Here is a 26,170-nt window from a genome sequence, read left to right as displayed (position 1 = left end):
GTATCCTGGATTACAATAGGTACATGGGCGGAGTGGATCTTTCAGATCAGGTACTGAAGCCGTACAGTGCCCTGCGGAAAACAAAAATCTGGTACAAGAAGCTGGCCGTGTATATCATCCAGATGGCACTGTATAACGCTTACGTGCTATTCCGTTCTACCGGCCAGAGGGGGACATTTATGCACTTTCAAGAGGAAGTCATAAAGGGCCTAATATTTGGGAACCAGCAGGCAGAGGGCCCCAGTACTTCTAGTACTGGCCCCCGTATTGTACCAGGGCAGCATTTTCCTGATGAAATCCCCTCCACTGGAAAAAAGGGCAGGACACAAAAAAGGTGCAAAGTTTGCTATAAAAAGGGAATAAGAAAGCAAACTATTTTCCAGTGTGACACTTGCCCCGACAAACCCGGCCTATGTATAAAGGAGTGTTTTAAAATATACCACACATCTATGGATTATTAGGTTCATAATTTCACCGTGCTTCGGGGGTCTTGCTAATGCCACATAGCACCCACCATTCATTCCACCAGAATCTGAGCCGCAAAATCCAAAAATCACTCCTTCCCTTCTGAGTCCTGCCATGCACCCAACTGGTATTTTTTGGTCACATGTAGATTTTGGGGTGCTTTTTCTCCTTCATACCTTCTGAAAATGAAAAATTTTAAACCAGAACTGCATTTTTGTGTAAAAAAATGTAATTTTTCATTTTCACTGCCCAGTTGTATCAAAATTGGTGAAACCCCTGGGGGTTTGAAATGTACACTACACCCCTAGATGAATTCCCTGAGGGGTGTAGTTTGCAAAATGGGGTCACTTGTGGGGGGGTTCCACTGTATTGGTGCTTTGGGGGTCTTGCTAATGCGACATAGCACCCACCAACATTCCACCAGAATTTGTGCTGCAAAATCAAAATATCACTCCTTCCCTTCTGAGTCCTGCCACTTTTTGGTCACACATGAGGCATTGCCGTACTCGGGAGAAATTGGGGCACAGATTTTGGGGTGCTTTTTCTCCTTCATACCTTCTGAAAATGAAAAATTTTGAGCCAGAACTGCATTTTTGTGTAAAAAAATGTAATTTTTCATTTTCACTGCCCAGTTGTATCAAAATTGGTGAAACCCCTGGGGGTTTGAAATGTACACTATACCCCTAGATGAAATCCCTGAGGGGTGTAGTTTGCAAAATGGGGTCACTTGTGGGGGGGGGTTCCACTGTATTGGTGCTTGGGGGGTCTTGCTAATGCGACATAGCACCCACCAACATTCCACCAGAATTTGTGCAGCAAAATCCAAATATCACTCCTTCCCTTCTGAGTCCTGCCATGCACCCAAATGGTATTTTTTGGTCACATGTGAGGCATTGCCGTACTCGGGAGAAATTGGGGCACAGATTTTGGGGTGCTTTTTCTCCTTCATACCTTATGAAAATGAAAAATTTTGAGCCAGAACTGCATTTTTGTGTAAAAAAATGTAATTTTTCATTTTCACTGCCCAGTTGTATCAAAATTGGTGAAACCCCTGGGGGTTTGAAATGTACACTATACCCCTAGATGAATTCCCTGAGGGGTGCAGTTTGCAAAATGGGGTCACTTGTGGGGGGGTTCCACTGTATTGGTGCTTTGGGGGTCTTGCTAATGCGACATAGCACCCACCAACATTCCACCAGAATCTGAGCTGCAAAATCCAAAAATCACTCCTTCCCTTCTGAGTCCTGCCATGCACCCAAATGGTATTTTTTGGTCACATGTGAGGCATTGCCGTACTCGGGAGAAATTGGGGCACAGATTTTGGTGTGCTTTTTCTCCTTCATACCTTCTGAAAATGAAAAATTTTGAGCCAGAACTGCATTTTTGTGTAAAAAAAAATGTAATTTTTCATTTTCACTGCCCAGTTGTATCAAAATTGGTGAAACCCCTGGGGGTTTGAAATGTACACTATACCCCTAGATGAATTCCCTGAGGGGTGTAGTTTGCAAAATGGGGTCACTTGTGGGGGGGTTCCACTGTATTGGTGCTTGGGGGGTCTTGCTAATGCGACATAGCACCCACCAACATTCCACCAGAATTTGTGCAGCAAAATCCAAATATCACTCCTTCCCTTCTGAGTCCTGCCATGCACCCAAATGGTATTTTTTGGTCACATGTGAGGCATTGCCGTACTCGGGAGAAATTGGGGCACAGATTTTGGGGTGCTTTTTCTCCTTCATACCTTATGAAAATGAAAAATTTTGAGCCAGAACTGCATTTTTGTGTAAAAAAATGTAATTTTTCATTTTCACTGCCCAGTTGTATCAAAATTGGTGAAACCCCTGGGGGTTTGAAATGTACACTATACCCCTAGATGAATTCCCTGAGGGGTGTAGTTTGCAAAATGGGGTCACTTGTGGGGGGGTTCCACTGTATTGGTGCTTTGGGGGTCTTGCTAATGCGACATAGCACCCACCAACATTCCACCAGAATCTGAGCTGCAAAATCCAAAAATCACTCCTTCCCTTCTGAGTCCTGCCATGCACCCAAATGGTATTTTTTGGTCACATGTGAGGCATTGCCGTACTCGGGAGAAATTGGGGCACAGATTTTGGTGTGCTTTTTCTCCTTCATACCTTCTGAAAATGAAAAATTTTGAGCCAGAACTGCATTTTTGTGTAAAAAAAAATTTAATTTTTCATTTTCACTGCCCAGTTGTATCAAAATTGGTGAAACCCCTGGGGGTTTGAAATGTACACTATACCCCTAGATGAATTCCCTGAGGGGTGTAGTTTGCAAAATGGGGTCACTTGTGGGGGGGTTCCACTGTATTGGTGCTTGGGGGGTCTTGCTAATGCGACATAGCACCCACCAACATTCCACCAGAATCTAAGCTGCAAAATCCAAAAATCACTCCTTCCTTTCTGAGTCCTGCCATGCACCCAAATGGTATTTTTTGGTCACATGTGAGGCATTGCCGTACTCGGGAGAAATTGGGGCACAGATTTTGGTGTGCTTTTTCTCCTTCATACCTTCTGAAAATGAAAAATTTTGAGCCAGAACTGCATTTTTGTGTAAAAAAAATGTAATTTTTCATTTTCACTGCCCAGTTGTATCAAAATTGGTGAAACCCCTGGGGGTTTGAAATGTACACTATACCCCTAGATGAATTCCCTGAGGGGTGTAGTTTGCAAAATGGGGTCACTTGTGGGGGGGGGTCCTAAATTTTAGCATCTTATGGTGCCTAGAAACCTACATGGTGCCTAAAAAATAATCTCATAAAAAGGAGGCTCCAAAATCAAGTAGGTGCTCCTTCTATTATGAAGCCTGTGGTTTGGTCAACGTGCACACTAGGGCCACATATAGGATATTTATGAAAACAAAAGAATTGGGGGAATCAATTTTTAGTCACATTTCTCTAGTAAAATCTACTGTGTTCCTTAGAAAAATGTATTAAAATTGAACTGAACTGGTCCCTAAAAAAATCAGTGTTTGAAATTTTCTTGAAAATTTGAGAATTTGCTATTCATATTGTAAGCCTCCTAGTGTCCAAAAAATTAAAAGGAAGTTGAAATAATGATGGAAACATAAAGTAGACATATGGTCTATGTTAGTTATTAACTATTTTGAGTGGTATGATTATTTGTCTCACAAGCAGAAAATTTAACATTTTGCAAATTGCTAAATTTTCCAATTTTTTACGACATTTTGGTATTTTTCACAAAAAAACACAGACTGTATCGACCCAAATTTACCACTAACTTGAAGTACAATGTGTCACGAGAAAACAATCTCAAAATCACTGGGATAAGTAAAAGCAAAAAAAAGTTATCCCCACTTAAGTGATACATGTCAGATTTGAAAAAAAGGGCTGTCAGGAAGGCAAAAACATGCTGTGTCAGGAAGGGGTTAAACATGCACCACCCTCACTTGTTTGTGTCATATGTATGTTTTTAATATTTCGCAGCTTTTAGAGATACCCAATAAAAGTTATTTCTTATTGTTGTAATTAATTGTGCTAGAGGTGCACCACACTTTGACACACTGTTCTTTCTTTCTGTTTAAATCTGTTATAATACACACAGTGTTACAACTACACAGTGATATAAGCTAGGCAACACTAGACAAGTGCAAAATAGCATTCTATTCATCACATTTGACAGTCTCTCCAAAATTGGTAATATAATCTGGAACATTTAATAACATTGGATACCTTTTTAAGGTTGCCATATTCCATTGATACCACTATATGTCACTCTTGTGACATTCCCCATCCTTTAGTCTAAGTTTTATGGCTATGTTGTGGATTATTTTCATATTTATATATTATATATTTTAGTATATTTAATAAATTTATTGTATTTTTAATCTTGAACCATCTGGAAACTTCATTCAGCCAGCACTGGCAAGATTTCTTTTTACAACCCGTGGTGGTGCTGGGTAGTCATGCAGAGGGCTTGGATGTGGTAGCTCCGGAGCTACGATCCTGGGCTGCGGCCTTACAGAACTTTGTCCGAGAACCCCTCTGCGAATTGGAGCCACCTCTCGCCTTCTGGCGTAATCTTTTGGCCCGAAAGGACTGTTGCGCCGAACCCGTAAAGGGCAGGCGGTGTACAGTGGGAGTAGACGGGGAAATAAGGTCATCTAACTCACTCCCAAACAATCTGTCCCCTGTATAAGGGAGTTTTTCCATGCTACGCTTTGAATCAGCGTCAGTCGCCCACTGGCGTAGCCAGAGGGTTCTGCAACTGGAGACTGCCATGGCTGAATTGCATGCATTTAACACACCTTATTCTTTTTGTGCATCGCACAGCATTTTGGCCGCATCTTGGATTTGGCCCAGTTTCTGTGTAACCTGCACCACCGTCATGTCCCCCCTGCAAACCTTCCAGTATCTGGGAGGCCCAGGTATGGATGGCCTTAGCCATCCAGCTACTTGCCAGAACCGGCCGCTGACATACGCCGCTAGCGGTATAAATAGCCTTAAGGGTAGCTTCTATCTTTTTATCAGAGCTATCCTTCAGAGACTAGGACCCTGGTACCGGTAGTACCACCTTTTTGGACAAACGTGATAAGGACGTGTCCACAACAAAATGTTGTTCTGGGGACTTCCAAGCCGCCCTGAATGCGTCCTACAAATCAGCCTGTTCTGGATAAACAATAGGCTGCTTTTTCTGGGCTCCAAAGAATGGTTCCCCACTACAAACTCCGTTAAAGGGAGGTCTAAAACATCCCTAATGGCCATAATAAGTGGTTCAGCAACTGTAAGTGCAGGCTGTGAGTCCTGTGAGGTCTCGTCTAAATCATCCCCAACTGCTGGCTCCTCATCTGAATCAGTAGAGAGCCTCTGCGCCCCGTTTACGGAGGTGCGTGGAAGAAGGGGTTAAAATTATCCCCTCTGGCTGACAGGACAGAAAAATCCTGTCTGACTGAGTCTGGGCAGTGTTTGCAGCCAACTGAGAGGACACATCCTGCAGCATGCTCTTTATGGAACTAGCCCAGTCTGGTTCTTGAGAGGCAGACTGCATATTCCCACTAAGCTGGGGTGAGACACCACTGAACACTGGGGAAATACAAGCTTAACAAGTGACAGAAGCAGGTGCAAACTTCACACTGCATAACATACAGATCATCTTCCTGACCATGGTGGGGGAACAAACCTGAACACACACACACAGTGATTTGTGTACAATAAGCACACTATGTGACAGGTAATGCACTGTGAATTACGAATGTGAATTACAGCTATGGGTAGCTTAACAAGCGTGTGGGTAGGACTCTGGGGCACTAAGGACAGTGTTCGCGAAAACCACCCAAAAAAGTGGGTCCCGGGGACCCTTCACTTCTAAAAATTGGGGTCCTACCGGACCTTTTCTGGGTCCTAACGGAATAAAGCCTCCTCTCCCCTTCTCCCCAGCATGGCACATGTGGGTTGGGGGGGTAAGTATCAATTGGCCCACTTGCATAAAGGTACATGTATACTAGAAACTATATAAACCCGAAAACAGGGACAGTGCGCGCCGGAGGCGTGCGCTAAAAATTTAGGGCATTTTTTTGGGGGGGAAGTGGTGTGGTCACATAGTAGTACACATTATAGTACACATTGTTATGCCCAGTACACATTATAGCACACACCGTAATGCCCAGTACACATTATAGCACACACCGTTGGTCCACTCTTATAAAGATACACGTATACTAGAAACTATATAAACCCGAAAACAGGGACAGTGCGCGCCGGAGGCACGCGCTAAAAATTTAGGGCATGTTTTTATTGGGGAAGTGGTGTGGTCACATAGTAGTACACATTATAGCACACACCGTAATGCCCAGTACACATTATAGCACACACCGTAATGCCCAGTACACATTATAGCACACACCGTAATGCCCAGTACACATTATAGCACACACAGTTTTGCCCAGTACACATTATAGCACACACAGTTATGCCCAGTACACATTATAGCACACACAGTTATGCCCAGTACACATTATAGCACAAACAGTTATGCCCAGTACACATTATAGCACAAACCGTAATGCCCAGTACACATTATAGCACACACCGTAATGCCCAGTACACATTATAGCACACACAGTTATGCCCAGTACACATTATAGCACACACCGTAATGCCCAGTAGACATTATAGCACACACAGTTATGCCCAGTACACATTATAGCACACACAGTTATGCCCAGTACACATTATAGCACAAACAGTTATGCCCAGTACACATTATAGCACAAACCGTAATGCCCAGTACACATTATAGCACACACCGTAATGCCCAGTACACATTATAGCACACACAGTTATGCCCAGAACACATTATAGCACACACCGTAATGCCCAGTAGACATTATAGCACACACAGTTATGCCCAGTACACATTATAGCACACACAGTTATGCCCAGTACACATTATAGCACACACCGTAATGCCCAGTACACATTACAGCACACACAGTAATGCCCAGTACACATTACAGCACACACAGTTATGCCCAGTACACATTATAGCACACACCGATATGCCCAGTATGTATTATAGCACACAATGTAATGCCCAGTATGTATTATAGCAAATAAGTGCTGCTTACCTACATGCTTGTTGCCAGGGGTTACATGCTCCTTGCAGGGGTTACATGCTGCTTGCAGGGGTTACATTCTGGTTGGCGCAGGGGGGGGGGGGTTATTCTGGTTGCCAGGGGGGGGGGGGGGAGGTTATTCTGATTGCCACAGGGATGGGGGCGCATTTGTTGCTCGCTGCCCCGGGGGGGCTGGTAAAGCTGATGAAAGAGTAGGTGAGCGGGCAGTCTGCAAGGCGGGGGGACTGGATGTGGCTAGAAGAGCTGAAACGCTGCTTTGAGTTGAGCAGCGTGTCAGCTCTTCCAGCCACATCCAGTCCCCCACTGGGCTGACAGCCCGCTCACCTCTTATGCCGAGAGTGGCTGTCAGTTGTTACAGCCATATCGCATCCTGTCCCCCGCTCTCAGCAGCAGAATGGACGGGGGGCGACAGAAGGATGCAGAGCCGCACAGACACGTGAACCTGCTCGTTGACCGTGAACCTGCTCTCACAAATGGCAGGGTGCGCGGCTTTAGTAACTGCAGGGCGCGCACTAGCAATGATTGGCTGCCGGGCGGCCACTGTGTAATGATTGGGTCCCGGCGCTGCCGCTGCTGTGATTGGCTAACGGCGGCTCACAGGCGCAGCTCAGCGCGTCCTCGGGGACCCCTTCAGTTTGCAAAACTGAGTCCCCAGTGGCCGTTTTAGGGTAAAATACGCGCTATAGCGCGTATTTGCGAACCCTGCTAAGGGGGACCTGTACACCAACAACCTAGCCTTCAGATTGGAGAGAGCTGGTAACAGACATAAAACCATAGAGGATTATATGTATACTTGCAGTTATTAACCCTTCACAAGGGTTAAAAGTGCCCAAAACCTGTGCTGTCACTGCTGCAGAACTCCCTCTCCTGGAGTGTCCCAGGAGGTGGATAATGGCTATTACAGAGCCCAGAGAGAAGCAGGAAGCTGTTAATTTGGCGCTCTCAGAGGTCAGGTCCCGCTCTGAGTAAGCCGCGCCCATTGAAATAGGGCTGGGGGGGGGTACACATTTATTTGTACTGGAAAATGGGCTTAATATGCCCTAATGCGGTGAACTGCATTTGGGGTACAGTGGCAGCACCTAAATCCAGTCTGTGGTGGGGCTGCACGGTCCCTGTGCAGGGACACTGCAATCGCCGCCGCCATCTTGCCGCATCACATACCGGGGTGCCCACTGAGGGAACCCCGGGTCATACTCACCACTGATGTCTTCGGGCTGAACCAGGAGTGTGTGGCACGCTGGGGGTGAGCTATGCTGACACCTAAGCGACCATGGTGGCAAACACCCTCTCAGGACAGTGGTCCTGCAGCAGGGTCAATTCGGTACCTGAAAAGGTCGGCAATTGAACCCTTCCCCTGGTTTCCCAGGATGCAGGAATGCTGTTTAAGCCCAAACAGCAGACCCCAAGTAATAAAGAAATGAAACTGAAGAAAAAACTCCCTGGAGCTTCACAGTGAGCACCCTTTCCTGAGGGCACATTTTCTTAAACTGGTCTTGTGGGAGGAAGTAAAGGGGAGGAGCCAGTACACCCAGTGAAAGAGCTTCTATGTGCCTGTCTCCTGCGGATACCTCTCTTCTCCCATACGTTATGATGAAATCCCCAATATCCCATATGGATTAGAGAAAATTTTATTATTTTAAGTCTTGTGATTGCGGAGGAGGGTGATATACAATTGTAGAAGCAGGGGTTGGATGCATACTCACCCGAAAGACGCCAAACACACCTAACTGTGGTGACCGGAACCTCCTCACTGCTGCACTAAAGGTGGGGACCCGCGCTCGCCTTTAGTGTCCTGTGCTGTGCGTCCCGCGTCTGATGCTCTGCCTGCTTCAGGCCACTTGAAGTGAAAGCACGGGCCGCAATTGGGTCTGCTATACAAACTGGTGCTAGACTTGAGAAAAAACCTCAATTCCAATCTGACGTAGGGATATATTCACTTGAAGTGGGATCCATTCTGACATTCTTTTTTTTGGAATGGATCAGACATGGGCTATTCAAATCAGCAGCCAAATCTGACTGTCGATCACCCAGCCGGCACTGTGCCTGGGTGAGTTACAGCGGGAAGTGGGGATAACTTTTTTTTGCTTTTACTTATCCCAGTGATTTTGAGATTGTTTTCTCGTGACACATTGTACTTCAAGTTAGTGGTAAATTTTGGTCGATACAGTCTGTGTTTTTTTGTGAAAAATACCAAAAGGTCGTAAAAAAATTAAAAATTTTGCAATTTTCAAAATGTTAAATTTTCTGCTTGTGAGACAAATAATCATACCACTCAAAATAGTTAATAACTAACAAAGACCATATGTCTACTTTATGTTGCCATCATTATTTCAACCTCTTTTTAATTTTTTTGGACACTAGGAGGCTTAAAATATGAATAGCAAATTCTCAAATTTTCAAGAAAATTTCAAACACTGATTTTTTTAGGGACCAGTTCAGTTCTGATGTGACTTTGAGGGACTTGTATGTGAGACACCCCCATAAATGATGCCATTTCAAAAACTGCACCCCTCACAGTATTCAAAACAGCATTTTGGAAGTTTGTTAACCCTTTAGGTGTTTCACAGGAATTAAAACAAAGTGTAGGTGAAATTTCATTTTTTTTGCAGATTTTCAATTTTAATACATTTTTCTAAGGAACACAGTAGATTTTACTAGAGAAATGTGACTAAAAATTGATTCCCCCAATTCTTTTGTTTTCATAAATATCCTATATGTGGCCCTAGTGTGCACGTTGACCAAACCACAGGCTTCATAATAGAAGGAGCACCTACTTGATTTTGGAGCCTCCTTTTTATGAGATTATTTTTTAGGCACCATGTAGGTTTCTAGGCACCATAAGATGCTAAAAGTTAGGAACCTCCCCCACAAGTGACCCCATTTTGCAAACTACACCCCTCAGGGAATTCATCTAGAATCTGTGCCCCAATTTCTCCCGAGTACGGCAATGCCTCATATGTGACCAAAAAATACCATTTGGGTGCATGGCAGGACTCAGAAGGGAAGGAGTGATATTTGGATTTTGCAGCACACACTCTGGTGGAATGAATGGTGGGTGCTATGTCGCATTAGCAAGACCCCCGAAGCACCAATACAGTGGAACCCCCCCACAAGTGACCCCATTTTGCAAACTATACCCCTCAGGGAATTCATCTAGGGGTATAGTGTACATTTCAAACCCCCAGGGGTTTCACCAATTGTGGTACAACTGGGCTGTGAAAATGAAAAATTACATTTTTTTACACAAAAATGCAGTTCTGGCTCAAAATTTTTCATTTTCACAAGGAATGAAGGAGACAAAGCACCCCAAAATCTGTGCCGCAATTTCTCCCGAGTACGGCAATGCCTCATATGTGACCAAAAAATGGCAGGACTCAGAAGGGAAGGAGTGATATTTGGATTTTGCAGCACAGATTCTGGTGGAATGAATGGTGGGTGCTATGTCGCATTAGCAAGACCCCCGAAGCACCAATACAGTGGAACCCCCCCACAAGTGACCCCATTTTGCAAACTACACCCCTCAGGGAATTCCTCTAGGGGTATAGTGTACATTTCAAACCCCCAGGGGTTTCACCAATTGTGGTACAACTGGGCTGTGAAAATGAAAAATTACATTTTTTTTACACAAAAATGCAGTTCTGGCTCAAAATTTTTCATTTTCACAAGGAATGAAGGAGACAAAGCACCCCAAAATCTGTGCCGCAATTTCTCCCGAGTACGGCAATGCCTCATATGTGACCAAAAAATGGCAGGACTCAGAAGGGAAGGAGTGATATTTGGATTTTGCAGCACAGATTCTGGTGGAATGAATGGTGGGTGCTATGTCGCATTAGCAAGACCCCCGAAGCACCAATACAGTGGAACCCCCCCACAAGTGACCCCATTTTGCAAACTACACCCCTCAGGGAATTCCTCTAGGGGTATAGTGTACATTTCAAACCCCCAGGGGTTTCACCAATTGTGGTACAACTGGGCTGTGAAAATGAAAAATTAAATTTTTTTACACAAAAATGCAGTTCTGGCTCAAAATTTTTCATTTTCACAAGGAATGAAGGAGACAAAGCACCCCAAAATCTGTGCCCCAATTTCTCCCGAGTACGGCAATGCCTCATATGTGACCAAAAAATACCATTTGGGTGCATGGCAGGACTCAGAAGGGAAGGAGTGATATTTGGATTTTGCAGCACAGATTCTGGTGGAATGAATGGTGGGTGCTATGTCGCATTAGCAAGACCCCCGAAGCACGGTGAAATGATGAACCTAATAATCCATAGATGTGTGGTATATTTTAAAGCACTCCTTCATACATAGGCCGGGTTTGTCGGGGCAAGTTTCACAGTGGAAAATAGTTTGCTTTCGTATTCCCTTTTTATAGCAAACTTTGCACCTTTTTTGTGTCCTGCCCTTTTTTCCAGTGGAGGGGATTTCGTTAGGAAAATGCTGCTCTGATACAATACGGGGGCCAGTACTAGAAGTACTGGGGCTCTCTGCCTGCTGGTTCCCAAATATTAGGCCCTTTATGACTTCCTCTTGAAAGTGCATAAATGTCCCCGTCTGGCTGGTAGAACGGAATAGTACGTAAGCGTTATACAGTGCCATCTGGATGATATACACGGCCAGCTTCTTATACCATATTTTTGTTTTCCGCAGTGTCCTATAACAGTGGTTCCCAACCCTGGTCCTCAAGTACCCCCAACAGTGCATGTTTTCCAGGTCACCCAGCAGGTGCACTCATTATTCAGACATTTAAAAAAATCCACAGGTGGAGCTAATTATGTCACTTGTGATAGTGGGGCAGATGTACGAAGCAGCGTTAAGTGCAAAAATGCACTTAACGCTGGTTAACTGGGGGAGGATTACGTTTATGCTAATGTATTACTAGCGCACCTAACGTGCGCTAGTGACAGCCCGCCGAGTTACGCTTGGCGGGGCTGTCCCCTGCAATCCCCCCCCCCCCAGGGATTAACAGCCGGGGCGATGTATTAACAGCCTTCAAGGTGTTAATTCACCCCGGCCGCTTCGCCAGCTCAGGGCTAGCGTTGTCCTATCCCCCACTGTGGGGACAACGCTAGCCCTGCTTCTGGCTCGGGCTGCGCAGGAGATCCTGCGGTTTTTGCGTGATCTCACGCATGCCCATTAGAGCCGGACAGGGGGGGGGGGGAAGCGCACTGACACAGGGGGAGCCGTTAACGCTGGGCATAACGGCTCTCCTTATCAGCTTGGGGGGGGGGTTAATACATTAGCAAATAATGGGTGTCTGCTTCTCCTCGTTATGCAGGAGAAGCGGGACCCGCTATTTGAGAAGCGCTATGGGGGGGTTAGTACATCTGCCCCTCTGTGTGGAGACCTGGAAAATGTGCACTGTTGGGGGTACTTGAGGACCAGGTTTGGAAACCATTGTGCTAGAAGGAACAGTAATAAAGGTGCGTACACACGGGGGCGATTTTGTCCAAAATCGCGGGAAATATGGTCACTGAGCGACCATATTGCCCGCAATGGGAGTGTGAACCAGCGATATATCGTTTTTGCCCCTGTGGTGATCGCTGGTCGCAGGAACATGCTCCTGCGACCAGCTGATTACCACTGCCGGGCTCCCCCCGGCAGTTTCTTTTTCATCAGCGACCATCTCTGGTCGCTGATGAACAGGAGAAACTGAGCAATATATCTCCCCCGTGTGTACACAGCATTAGGTTTGGTGCTGTCACATCAGCAACCTGGCAGCTACCTGTGTTCTAGGTGCAGTGTGAAAGGGGTATATGGAGTGACATTGCAAATGGTATTAATGGGAATTAATACAAAGGTATGCTACAGTGTAGACACCAGGAGGGGGTGAAACAAATGACAGATTATCTAGTAGACTATTTACAGCAGGGGTGGCCAAATCTGTGCTCAAGATCTACCAACAGTGCATGTTTTCCAGGCAACCTGTGGATCTATAGTAGGATTGAATGCAGCAGGTTTTAAAATGTGACAGTAATGACTGCAGCTGTGCACCAGCTAGGTAACCTGGAAAACATGGACCGTTGGTAGATCTCGAGGACCGGTTTGGACACCCCTGATTTACAGTATATAATAAATCTGAATCAGGCCCAATATGCCTCACATTCTGATTTTTCCATGGGCTAGTCAGTCAAAGAAAGTGGATGATAGGTAAAACTATCGATGGTCAATGTTTTACTATCGATGGGTGGTTCCAGTATTGCCATCGATGCCCATCCCTACAGTGTACAGGCACTGTGACAGCAGCTGGGCGAGGGCAACATCACAGCAGCCCCTGGTCGCTGCTAGGATCTATACACCGATAACACCCAGCCCACAATTCAGAGTAAAATATGCATTACAGCACGTACTTGTACAAACACAGAGGGAATCGTACGGTTTAGCTGAGTCCTTATTATACATTCGTATAATGTATTCTCTTTTGGACCGATTATCAACATCTAAGCGTCATATTACATACAGCCAGCGTAGGGGGAGGATACAAAGGGGATAAAAACCAGACGATGCTTTAATATCACTCAGAGACTGTGCTGCCATCGATGGAAACCATCGACGCTCGATTCCCCAGCGACGTCCGATAGTCACGTGTACGGTAAAACATAGGCACGTACTAGTACAGATCAATGTCTGAGCAGCCGGAGCTGCAGCCAGCCCCCCAGTGTGCTTGTACCGTACATACAGAAGCTCCATGCTCAGCGCTCACCTCACTCGCCGCCGGACACTCCCTCACCCCGGTTCTACGCGTTCTCCCGCTGCTGCCTCTGAGACCTGTGGGCGTGGGATGGAAAGCACACGACGGAGAAGGCTGGGCGGGGACACGGGTGAGGAGGAGACTGGGCGGGGACACGGGTGAGGGGGAGGAGACTGAGCGAGGACACATGTTCGCTCTCTCTCATCCCCCAGGCGCACAGAGCAGGTTTCCGACCTCGTCTCTTCCTGACGTCACCAGGTCATGTGGCTGGACAGCAATAATGGCCGCGGCGGTGTGGGATGTCCCATGATCCTCTGGTCCCACACAGGGCCCCTTCCTGCCCAGCAAGTGCTTCCCCATCCGTACTTCCGGTGCACGTCCTCAGGGCCAGTGCACGGTGGGAAATTACCAAAACTGAATGTGATCTAGTGCGTGCATATTGCAGTGGAACAATGAACACCGTACATGCAGCTGCAGGGGAGCAAGCAGTGGGGGTCCCAGACCGGCCTCCCAACCTCTGCATCGATACCATAGCCACGATGCCTGCTGCCATCATGCCAAGCCCCTGTGCCAGCCGCCGCTAGAAGTGACTGACATTACTTCATTTAAGAATAGCAAGAGACATGATGACCTGTGGAGTGCAAAGCATGACAGCCAGCGATGTTCGCTACTTCGCTGGAGAGAAGGAGGAGACCGAACGGGGTGGGGCTAGACGGCCGTGTGACTGTACAGCGGGATAAAGTCTCATCTAAAAAAAAACGGTACATTCGGTATAAAATGATTTTGCCGGTACAGTGTTAAAAAACGGTACTGTACCGGCAAAATCGGTACAGTTGGTGGGTATGGTACTGTGCACCAACTACTACACCCCATGTATATGTACCCACCCAGGTTACCTATGCTGATGATGTCCCTGGTCCTGTTGCTTGTGGACCTCCCCTTTCAGCCAGCATCGGATGTCATTCTACAGTTCCCCATCTGCTGTTCCATAACAGCACCACTATAGTGGATCCCCAGCTCCAAGTGGCCAGCAGTGCATGTTGGGACTTGTAGTTCGCAAAACTTTGCCAGCAGATGCGACTACTGAGTTAAGTTGAGGAAAAGGAGACGGAAGTAGTGTTATAGTGGGAGCAGTCATCCACCCCCCCAAGACACCCCACTTGGTCTTACCAGTTCATCTGCCTTCTCCTCCTCCCCCCGCACGCGCGGGACCGGTGCAAGCTTCAGCCGCCGCGCGTGTGCTACGTCGCTTGCACTGCCAGTGCAGGAAGGGAAGCGCCGCTCAGTCTTCTTCACTGCAGCCAGCCACTCTTCTCCCTGTGCTGCCGTGCGCACAGGCAGCACAGGGAGAAGAGTGGCTGGCTGCAGTGAAGGATCATTTCCACGACGAGAAACTAACCGATACACCCACACATGTAGTTGCACAGAAAGCCCTATACTGACTAAGCAGCGCTTCCCTTCCTGCACTGGCCTGGGTGTCATTCAGAGCAAGCGACGTAGCACACGCGCGGCGACTGAAGCTTGCACCGGTCCCGGGCGTGCGGGGGGAGGAGAAGGCGGCAACACTGGAGCAGCAGGAGTTACCGTTCTGTGGCCCAGCTTGTTGTGCCAGTGCCCACCCAACCCGCACTGGACGATACAGCGTCAGTGCCCACCCGACTCGCACTGTCACCACCGAGGGATCCCAAAAACCGGTACATTCGGTACACTAAGATTTAGCCGGTACAGACCGTTTAAAAAACGGTACTGTACCGGCTAAATCGGTACAGTTGGAGGGTATGTAAACTGCCCGACCCCAGCACTTATCTCACTCCCTGCCGCTGCCAGACACACAATGACGGCATTATTTATAGCCCCGCTGCCGCCTGCTTTGAGACTAGACTAGAGCAGGAACCGGAGCACTTGTGTCCTGTAATGTCAGGGCTATAACCATGGTTGCCTACCCGACCCTCACCTTCAGGGAGAAAATGCTGTGTTCCTGGACTTCCCTGGTAATGTATGATTGCCATCACCTGTGGTGACACCTTTCTTACCAATTACCTAGCTCCCCACAGGTGACGGCAATCATATTTTACCAGGGTCCAGGAACAAAGCATTTTCTCCCTGAAGGGGAGGGTCAGGTAGGCAACCCTGGCTATAACCCGGGCTCCATCTGCCCTGTATGATACATTATAGCTGTGTAAACATGGAGCAATGTGGTTGCTGCCGATACTGATTCGGCCAGCAGGGAGGGATGGCACACGGGAGAACATAGTAGTAGATCTAGGTTGTACTGCACAGTCTGTTTCTACTTTAGATTCCGGTGTCTTGCATCAGGATTTTTATGTAGAGATGTGGCAAACAGAGTGCGTTTTGACTATTTGCTATGTGATTTTGAATACATAGTAAAAATTGATAGCCACAATGGCTCTGTGTACGGACTTTCAAAAGAAAAAGAGAAAGACGAAGGGTGGTGGGTAAGGGAATGAAGGAAACAGCGAGAGAAGGAGGAAGGGGTATGACCCAGAGGGGTAGATTTATTAACTGGTGATCCGGGGCATATGCGCTATCCCTATGCGCTAAAGCAGGGGATGGCGCTTCCCCTGATCTATGACACCCACTGAGCGGGTGTCTTACGTGCGGCGGTGTAAGGCAGGTTTTTTTGTAGTGCGCGCCTGCCTCCTGCCTGATTTATGAACGGTCAGCATCGCTGACCATTCCGCCTAATGCAGCTATCGACTTCGACAGCTGCAGGCGGCGATGCCCTATGCCTACAGCAGGGACAGCGCTGTCCCTGCTGGTGGCGCTGAGCTGCGCTGGGGATCTCGCATGAGTAGCGAGATCCCGTGCATTCGCAGTCCAGCCGGCCAGGGAGAAGAAGACAGCGCGTCAGTGTTAACTGATGCGCTGTCAGCTAAAGGAGGCATCGCCGGAGGGGGGAGTTAGCACTCCCCGCTTCGGCGGGCAAGATCTTAGTAGATCTTGTCGCTTTCCCCTCCTGCTTCACCTCACTACTGAGCCACTATAATAAATACCCCAGAGTGTGAGATAGAATGTCAGAAGAGGAAGGGAGAGAAAGAGTTGTGTAGGAGAGAGGGGTTAAGGGGAAGAGATATAGAAGGTGCCAGGGATAGACGATCAGAGTGGGACAGGGAGGAAAGAAGTGGGTATGAGAGATAGAGGAGCAGGAAGAGGAAGGGTGAGAATGGAGAGGGGAGCGAAGTTAAATAAAAGAGGAGATGGGGTGTGAAAGGGTTGTAAAAGTCAGGGACAGTGTGCCCCACCTCAGCACAAGTAGAGTGGCGGCCTGGGTCTCTTGCTTCCTCTCCCTGGCAATGGGCACCCGGCTCATACTCCCCAGTGTTGGGACTCTCATTAGCCATGGCTGGGTCCGCCTATTGCCATCTCCGTGTCTTCTGCTCCCTTTTTCAAGCGGCGGCTGGTCATCCAGAAGGATGCAGAGTGGGGAAAGCACCTCTCCTGCCTGGTGCTTCCTGACTCTGCAAACTAAAGGTATTGTCACAATTACCCAATACAAAATAACAAGCTGGAGTTTTCACAATCATCAGAGATAAAGTAACACAGGGCTGATTAGGTGCTGATACTAGGCTAAAGTGACTTTTTGGGCAGCCACTATTGCAAATACTAATGCTGCAACTGATTGGCTGTCTATTGAGAGACTCACCAGCATGCCCACCAACTCGAGACACAATTTAACATATGAGGTATTAATATGCCTATTCTAGAAGAATGGGTACCTCTAGTGTATGTAGTTAAGTTGCAGGCGGACGGAATACCGATTGACAGATTCCCCACAACCAAATGCCGATGGACAATATACCAACATGTAGACACCACCGACAATCGGAATACTGACATGTCACACTCCCCCGCGGTGGTACACGGCGGGTACTGTACTCACCCGCCTGTGTCCGCCACCGGCTGGCGTTTGTCAGCCTCCATGTCAGGTGAGGCGGCAGGCAGAGGTCCGGCAGTGTTGGAAGGCAGCATGGGAATCTGCAGCATGGTCCCACTCTAACGCTATAGATGCTGGGAGGCCAGCTCCGCCATCTTGCTTGTGGGCAAACAGAGGATTGGGCCAGGTCAGGTATTCTCACCTGTTTCTGTGTGACAGACAATGGCAGCCGCCCTCTTTGCATAAAGGGGATCTGCCTAGGTAGCTCAGTGTCAGTGCAAAGAGTCTTCTGTGCCGTGCACTTCCTGGAAGGCTCCTGACTCATTGTGCCCTTGCTATTCCCGCTGTGCCCGTCAGCTTGCTATTGGCTATTTGACCCCATCGCTCATTTCAGTCACGCTGGTCACCAGCTTCTCCCTGGTACTCTTGGGTGCTACCTCCTGGATTCCTGACTCCGGTCCCGCTCCTGGATCTTCCAAGAATCCGTCTCCAGCATCCCCAGGTCCCAGCCATTCCTCATATTCTTCCAGTCTCCGGATCCATTATTGTTGCCATCCTTTCACTTCTTTATGCGGGGTACACACCAGGACGACCCGCTCACGATGCACATCGTGAGCGGGTCGTCAGTGTCTCGTCCGACCCGCTCACGATGACGCGGGAGGGCACGACCCGCTCACGATGTGCACCGTGAGCGGGTCCGATCCGATGGCGACCCGCACCCGGTTCTATGGTCGTCATTGAGATCCTACCTGCAGCAGGTAGGATCTCAATAACGACCGACCGACCCGCGGGACCGCGCATCGGATCGGAATCGCTCCACACCAGGTCAGAAAAGGGCCCAATCAGCACACAATCTACATCCGATTGATCGGAATTGGATCTAGATTGTGCTGATCGGGCCCTAGTCGTCCTGGTGTGTACCTAGCATAACCTGGACATTCCTCATCATTGTTATCTGGACATTCCTCATCATTGTACTCTGGACATTCCTCATCATTGTTATCTGGACATTCTTTATCATTGCTACTCATTATTATTATTTTCCCTGCCTTTATCTCAAAGAAGTATTTGAGTCCCTGTATGACATCATTCATTAAACCCGCTCATTTTAACCCTACTGCTACTGCCTTGTCTCCAGTCCCTGTGCATCACACGACCCCATCTGAATCTTAAACCGTGACAGTTTGCACTGACCCGATGGCGTCGGGTGAAAATCAGGGACCCTTGGCAGGTGTGTTGCAAGGCATTATGGCTCGTCTGGAACAGTTGGAATCCTCACAGCGGCTAGTGGCGCAATTCCTACAAACACTGACACCTCCACCAGCAGTTGCTGAAGCAACATCGCAAGCCCCTTCAGGAGGTTCCCCTGCCACGCCGCCAGCCGGGTCTATTATCCCTCCTCATCTGCATTTGCCAACTCCCAGCAAATATGATGGATCTCCTAAAGGATGTCGCAGGTTCTGGAATCAGTGCAATGTGCACTTCACCCTCCAATCGTCCAACTGCCAAAGCACGAGTAGCCTACATTGTCTCTCTCCTCTCTGGTGCAGCCCTGAATTGGGTTTCGCCTCTTTGGGAATGAGCAGATCCTCTGCTGAACAATTATGACGATTTTATCACTTACTTTCGGCGAATATTTGACGAACCAGGTCGAGTGTCATCTGCTGCTACAGAGATTCTGAGAATTCGTCAAGGTAGCAGACCAGTGGGTCAATATGTTGTACAGTTCCAGACTTAAGGTGGAATGAAGAGGCCCTCATTTCTGCATTCTGGATTGGCCTAGCCGGTCGCCTCAAGGCTGAATTGCCCACTCGCGATACACCTACCACCCTGACAGACCTAATTTCCTTGTGCAATAAAGTTGATCTGCGACTTCAAGAGCGGCAACTGGAGAGAGCTCGCTCTGATCGCTTTCGACATCGTCCCACTCCTGCTGTTACTCCTCCTGTAAAAAGTGGATCGTCTACTGCTTCTGCCACAGAAGAACCAATGCAAATAAATCGGTCTCGTCTCTCCCCCGAAGAGAAGAACCGACGACATCGAGACAATCTTTGTATGTACTGTGCCTCATCTTCCCATCTCCTGGCCTCTTGTCCACTCCGTCTGGGAAACGACCGCTCCTAATCCCCACGAGGGAGGTTAGATTGGGAGTGTTATTACCATCTCCATCCACCATAGACTCTACCATTTCTGTTATGCTGAGTACCCCTCAGGGACAGACGTCCATCCAGGCCCTGTTGGAAACTTCATTTCGGCTGATATCGCTGCACAGCTCTCTATACCTCTCCAGCCATTAGAGCAGCCTTTGGTCCTGACAGCCGTTGACGGAAGCCACATCTCCAGCGGTCATATCATCTCTCAGACTGTACCAGTACATCTTCAAGTCGGAGCTCTGCACCAAGAAAGGTTAGAGTTTTTGGTCCTTCCTCAGTCTTCACACGCTGTAGTTCTGGGAATGCCATGGCTTATCAAGCACAATCCCCATGTCGACTGGCTGACCATGGAGATCAAGGCCTGGAGTAAAGACTGCTTCTCTTCTTGTTTATCTCGAGTCATACCCGTCCTTCTGAGTGAGTCACAAGTACCCTCTTCCGAACTCTCTGCCTCAGCCATACCAGCTCCTTATTTGTCTTTTTCGGATGTCTTTAGTAAAGGAGGTGCCGATACTCTGCTGCCCCACCGGCCATGGGACTATCCCATTGATCTCATTCCAGGCAAGACTCCACCACGGGGAAGAACGTATCCTTTATCGTTACCTGAGACATAGGCCATGTCAAAATACATCCAAGAAAATCAGGAGAAGGGATTCATTCGGCCGTCCACCTCTCCTGCAGAGGCAGGTTTCTTCTTTGTCAAAAAGAAAGATAGCAGTTTGAGACCTTGTATCGATTACCAGGGGCCGGATGACATCACCATTAAAAATCGCTGTTCGATAAAGTTAAGGGGGCTACGGTCTTCTCCAAACTAGACTTTCTTTTTTTTTTTTTTTTTAATAACGTTTATTTCATTTCACATTTTCAGAAAAAGACAAGACAGTAAAGCAGTATACAAACACCGCTTACATATACAGGACAAAAAGAAAATTAATACAATGACAATAATGAAACACTACGCACAAACATAAATAGTCATAGCTCCTCTACATAATTCTACCTTCCTATGGAAACCTCCACCATACTCATGGTTTAATCCCCCATTTGTAGACCTGCCCATACCTTTACATATAGATTGTATGCCTCTCAGTTCCCCCGCCCCCCTCCTACTCCCAAACTCTCTCCTCGTTTCCCACTAAAACCCGATGCCCTCCCGCACACCTCCGCGAATTTACAAATGACAGAGGGGGGAGATGAATTGGGATAGAGATATAGAGGTCGACCCCAGGGAAAAGGATAAAAAAAAAAAAAAAAACGGGAAAATCCTAATATGTTCCCTGAATATGGAGGGTGCCTAGTGAAAGACCCCATTACTGATGCCTCCCCATCAAGTATGGGGATTAGTGACTTTAGTCCTTGGAATTAAAAAATAGGTGATACCCTGCCCCTTTCAAGATTCCCTCCCCCCTCCCGTCCTCCACCCCTGACAGCAGGAATACCCCTGTTGCTGCCCTTGTGTAAAGGCAGAGACGGTGTCCGCCAATACTGGTGGCTCCGTCCTGTGCTTCCCTACTAAACCATCTACACCTAAAACGCGGACTGTGAGCCCGTGTATCGTATATGTGAACGTGCCTATTAGTGCAGGTCAAGTATATGTATAAGGGGCTCTACCTCCGACCGCGGAGCAATCCGAGGTCCCCCCGTGCCCTTTCCCTACCTGTTATTAGTTCCCAAAAAAAAAAAGAAGAAAAATTAAAAAAAAAAAAGGAGAGAAAAAAAAAAGGGAATCCCCAGCATAGACTGACCTCCCCTCCCCCCCCCCAATCCCACCCCCCCTCTACATATTAAACCCCTCACTATAACTAACTCTATATAATCCTGATCTATTCCAGGGGCCCCATTTTCTCTGATACTTATCGAGCGTCCCTCTAGATGCAAGCAGGTATTTTTCATGTTCACTGGTCAGATTTGTCAGGTTAACCCATTCCCGATAACAGGGAGCCAGTGGGGACAGCCATCGTCGGGCTATTATCACTTTGGCGAGGGCCACTATACTTCTTACCAAGTACTTCAAATCCCCATTTATTGCGACGTCTTTCCAGATCCCTAAGATCAAATTACTTTTACTTAACCCTACTCTCGGTACCCCCAGTACCACTAGGGTTTCCTTAATTTCCCCCCAGAACCTGCACAGCTCCCTACAGCTCCAAATTAGATGATCAAATGTGGCCGGCCTACCCCTACATTTAGGACAATCATCTGATGCGGACTCAGAGAATTTCTTCAATTTTACCGGCGTAATATAAATCCTGTGAAGGATATTGAACTGGACCTGTTGTGTCCTCATTAGATTGGTCGAGTGCCGGGGACTTGCCATCGCCACCCTCCACCCAGTCTCATCCAGCTGAGGAATATCCTCCGACCATTTAGCACGGAGGGCCCCCAACTCCTCCGCTTGAGAGAAGGACTGTAGGTACCGGTACACCTTAGACATTCGCTTCCCTTTAGTGATTTGCTTAATAAAGACCTTGCATGGAGCCTCCTCCAGTACCCAACCACCTGGTCTACCACCCTGTGACATCGCGCTTCTTACTTGCAGGTACCTAAAAAATACCTCTTTGGGTATGCTAAACTCTGACTGCAGCTGAGAAAAGGATTTTAAAGTCCCATCCTGGCACCATTGTCCCACATTCGTAATTCCATATAACCGCCATACTTTCCCACCTTGCTGTTCTTTAAGTTCCCTCATACCTGGCAAAGAAAAGATAGGGGTGTCTGGGTCCATGCCCGCTGTATTTGTTAGTTTACTGGTCCATCTCCAAACCCTAACCGCCTGGCTAATCAGGGGAGGGAGATCCCGACGAAGCCCTCTTACAAATAATCTCTGTAGAGGCGAATAATCTGGATCCACCCCCTCCACCAGGCTTAGTAGCTCGTCAGGGACTTCCTCCTCTTTGACCCATGCGCAAATTTGGACCAACTGAGCGGCCATGTAATAAAGTTTAAAATCTGGGAGAGCCAAACCGCCCCTTTCCCTATCCCGGGACATAATTTCTAGTCTAACTCTTGGGCGTTTTTCTCTCCATATGAAGGAAGAAACAATACTCTTGATTTTCCTAAAGTGTTCATCCTTTATGAAGACAGGAGCGTGTTGAACAATGTACAGAAACTTAGGCAATATGGCCATCTTGACCAGGTTCACCCGACCAATTTGTGAAATCTGGAGCCGTGCCCAGCTTCTGCACTTTGTTTTTAGATCATGGATAAAAGGGATGAGGTTATCAGAGATAAAGTCAGCTGATTCACTCGCTACCACTATTCCCAAATATCTAAATTTCTCCACCTGCTTTAGCTGTACATCTAGCATTGGCCTTGACACTGTTTTTTTCCCTAACCACATAAAATTAGATTTCCCCCAGTTCATAGTGAGCCCAGAGTATCTCCCATAGTCCTGGATTAAATTAATCACCCCCGGCAGATCCCCGGGGTCCGCCAGCCCCACCAGAAGATCGTCTGCATATAATGAAACTAAATTCCTGCAGGGCCCAACTCCCCCAATCCCTCCCCCCAGGGCCGCCCGAAGGGCGCAAGCCAGGGGCTCCACCACCACTGCAAACAGCAGAGGGGATAAAGGACACCCCTGGCGCGTACCTCTGGAGAGAGAGAAGAGGGGAGAAGTATACCCATTAATGGACACTCTAGCTTTGGGATCCTGATATAGCAATGATATCCGTTTAATAAACCTTTCACCAAACCCCAGCGCCCGCAGCACCCCCCACAGAAATGGCCATTCAACTGAGTCGAACGCCTTGTTCGCATCAAAAGACGCGAGCAAGGCGTCCGACCCCCCAGCTCCACCCCCTGAAGATAAGTATATGCCCTTCTCAGATTAATCATGGTGGACTTTCCCACCATAAACCCAGTCTGGTCCGGGTGGACCACTTGGTGTATTACTGTCTGAAGTCTGGTTGCCAAAATCTTGGCATATATCTTTGCATCCGCCGTTATTAAAGATATAGGCCTGTATGAGTCCACCCGGTTAGGGTTTTTCCCACTTTTAGGGATCATAATAATTACTGCCTCAGCCATTGACTGGGGGATACTTTCCTCTTGTTCCATCTGTTGGAATACTTTCAGGAGGCGCGGACCTAGGTTATTTATGAACTTTTGATACACCTCCCCGGGGAGACCATCCAGGCCGGGGGCTTTACCCCCTGGGAAAGAATTAACCGCCAACTTGACCTCCTCTAGTAGCAGAGGTGCCTCCAGACTATCCCGTGAGGCAGGCTCTAAGCTGGGAAGAACTATACGGGACAGATAATCCTCAATTTCCCCGATACTCCGATTAAGTTTGGACCTGTAGACCTCCTCCAAATGTGTGGAAAAGAGCTCCGTAATACCCGGGGTTTTAGTTACTTTATCACCATTTACTAATTCAATCATAGAAATAGTGTTATGGGGATTCTCCTGCTTCATTAAATGGGCCAGGAATTTCCCAGTACGGTCAGAGTTTGCATACCACTTATGTGCCCCAAACCCCAGCCTACGACACGTCACCTCTTGAAGATGTTCTACCCATTCTTTCTGGGCCACAAGCCACTCAGACCTGGCAACATCTGTTTTCGCCTGCAAAAATGCATTCTCACAATGAATCATTTTGGCCTCTAGTTCTTTTGCTAATTTACGATTTGATGTTTTTAAAAAAGCTATCTTTTTAATCACAACCCCTCTCAAGTAGGCCTTAAAGGCATCCCAGACACAATTATTAGAGGCAGACCCGTCATTACCCTCAAAGAACTCCTCAATAATGGTTTCGAACCCACCCAGGTCACCCATTTGCTCAAGCCAATAGGCCTGTAATTTCCAATACTTAAACCCTAACGGGGTCTCTAAATCCAATTCCATTATCACCGGGGAGTGGTCGGATATCCCACGAGCTCTATAATCAACATGCCTGATCTTAGTAAGGGCTTGATCTGATACAAGAATCAGATCAATCCGAGAGAACGATCTATGGGAGGGGGAATAGCACGAAAACTGCTGGGCCTCAGGATTCCTCATCCGCCAGGGATCTTTCCACCCTATTTCCTCGATGAACTCAAAAAACCTATTACCTTCTCTATCTATATCCTTCTCGGACCTGTTCCATCTATCCAGCCGGGGTTGGAGGACCTTATTAAAGTCCCCTAAGCAAATCACTAAATTTTCTGGGAAAGAAGTCGCAAATTCCACCGCCATTCTTACCACATCGTAGGAGAATGGGGGTGGGATGTACACAGTCAAAATACAGAACCGCACGTGCTCAATAGCACATTCCAAAAATATAAATCTTCCCCCCTGGTCAATCTTAACGCATCCTACTTCAAATACCACAGTTTTTTTAATGAGGATCGCTACCCCTCGGGAGGAAGAGGAAAAGGGGGCCTGAAAGATATGTCCAATCCATGGACGTTTTAAGGATCCCGCCCGTTCCTTCGTCAAGTGGGTCTCTTGTAAGCATATTATGTCAGCCTCTAGGCCCTTACACTGCTTCATCACAAGAGCTCTTTTAATCTTGCAGTTCAGGCCTCTGACATTCCAGGTCAAGAATTTAACCATTTAGAACACATCAAACATAACAATCCTCACTTTACCCGTATCAACTCCTCTACAACAAGAACTCATTACCCCATTAGGCCCGGCCCACAGTACCTGGCACCGTAAGAGCCACTTAGCGGAGGGTTTATTCTTAAAGCTGCTATGACTAAAGACATAATAAAAAAAAAACCAAAAACACATACACAGCCACAAACACACAGAGAACCCCCCCATCCCCCCCCCCTCCCTGTATACCCAACCCCCCTGGTATACCTAAATCCCTACTCCCCGTCCACACCATGCCCCAACCCTATCACAGATACATGCGCCCCGGGGGCAATTTACTAATGACCACCAAAGAAGCCCGCCCCCTTCCCTCCTTACCACACCACTCCACAACTCTCAGGATTTATATATAACGGCGGACGAGAGCTATCAAAGAAACACAAAAAAAAAAAAATAACAGTCATACTAATAGCTCTCGACCGCACATCAGATGCCCTGTTTCTTTTCACAGGAAACGCTCCTCCAAAATATTTAATCAAGGCATAATTCAAAGTGCCCATACAGAATGTGCTCAGGGCCTAGCACGCTCTGCCATGATGCCACGTCCACATTCCGCAGGGCCCTCTATACCGGTCTAAGCATAGACAAGTCTAAGAAAAAAATATATAGCGGTATCCATATAAGAATATAAATGCATTAAAACACAGAAAAACATGTTATCAGCTTGCTACTCCACAACTCTCAGGATTTATATATAGCGGCGGACGAGAGCTATCAAAGAAACACAAAAAGAAATAAATAACAGTCGTACTAATAGCTCTCGGCCGC

General features: G+C 47.5%; 2 protein-coding genes across 2 annotated transcripts in view; both read right to left on the bottom strand.

Moving 5' to 3' along the window:
- The window catches only part of LOC146051634 (uncharacterized), a 184,651-nt gene extending 170,524 nt beyond the window's left edge, over positions 1–14,127 (bottom strand). The window contains exon 1 of the mRNA XM_083167899.1: positions 13,784–14,127. The gene's annotated coding sequence lies outside the window, so the exon portion shown is untranslated. The remainder of the gene's footprint in view (positions 1–13,783) is intronic.
- LOC146051641 (uncharacterized) overlaps positions 1–26,170 on the bottom strand; it is a 116,903-nt gene that overhangs the window by 23,706 nt on the left and 67,027 nt on the right. The window lies entirely within an intron of this gene.

This window comes from Crinia signifera, unplaced genomic scaffold, assembly GCF_055691185.1.
Source record: "Crinia signifera unplaced genomic scaffold, ASM5569118v1 HAP2_SCAFFOLD_104, whole genome shotgun sequence".
In the NCBI taxonomy this organism is placed as follows: Eukaryota; Metazoa; Chordata; class Amphibia; order Anura; family Myobatrachidae; genus Crinia; species Crinia signifera.
The sequence above is the reverse complement of the archived record's forward strand: the minus strand, read 5'-3'. Positions and strand labels throughout refer to the sequence as shown.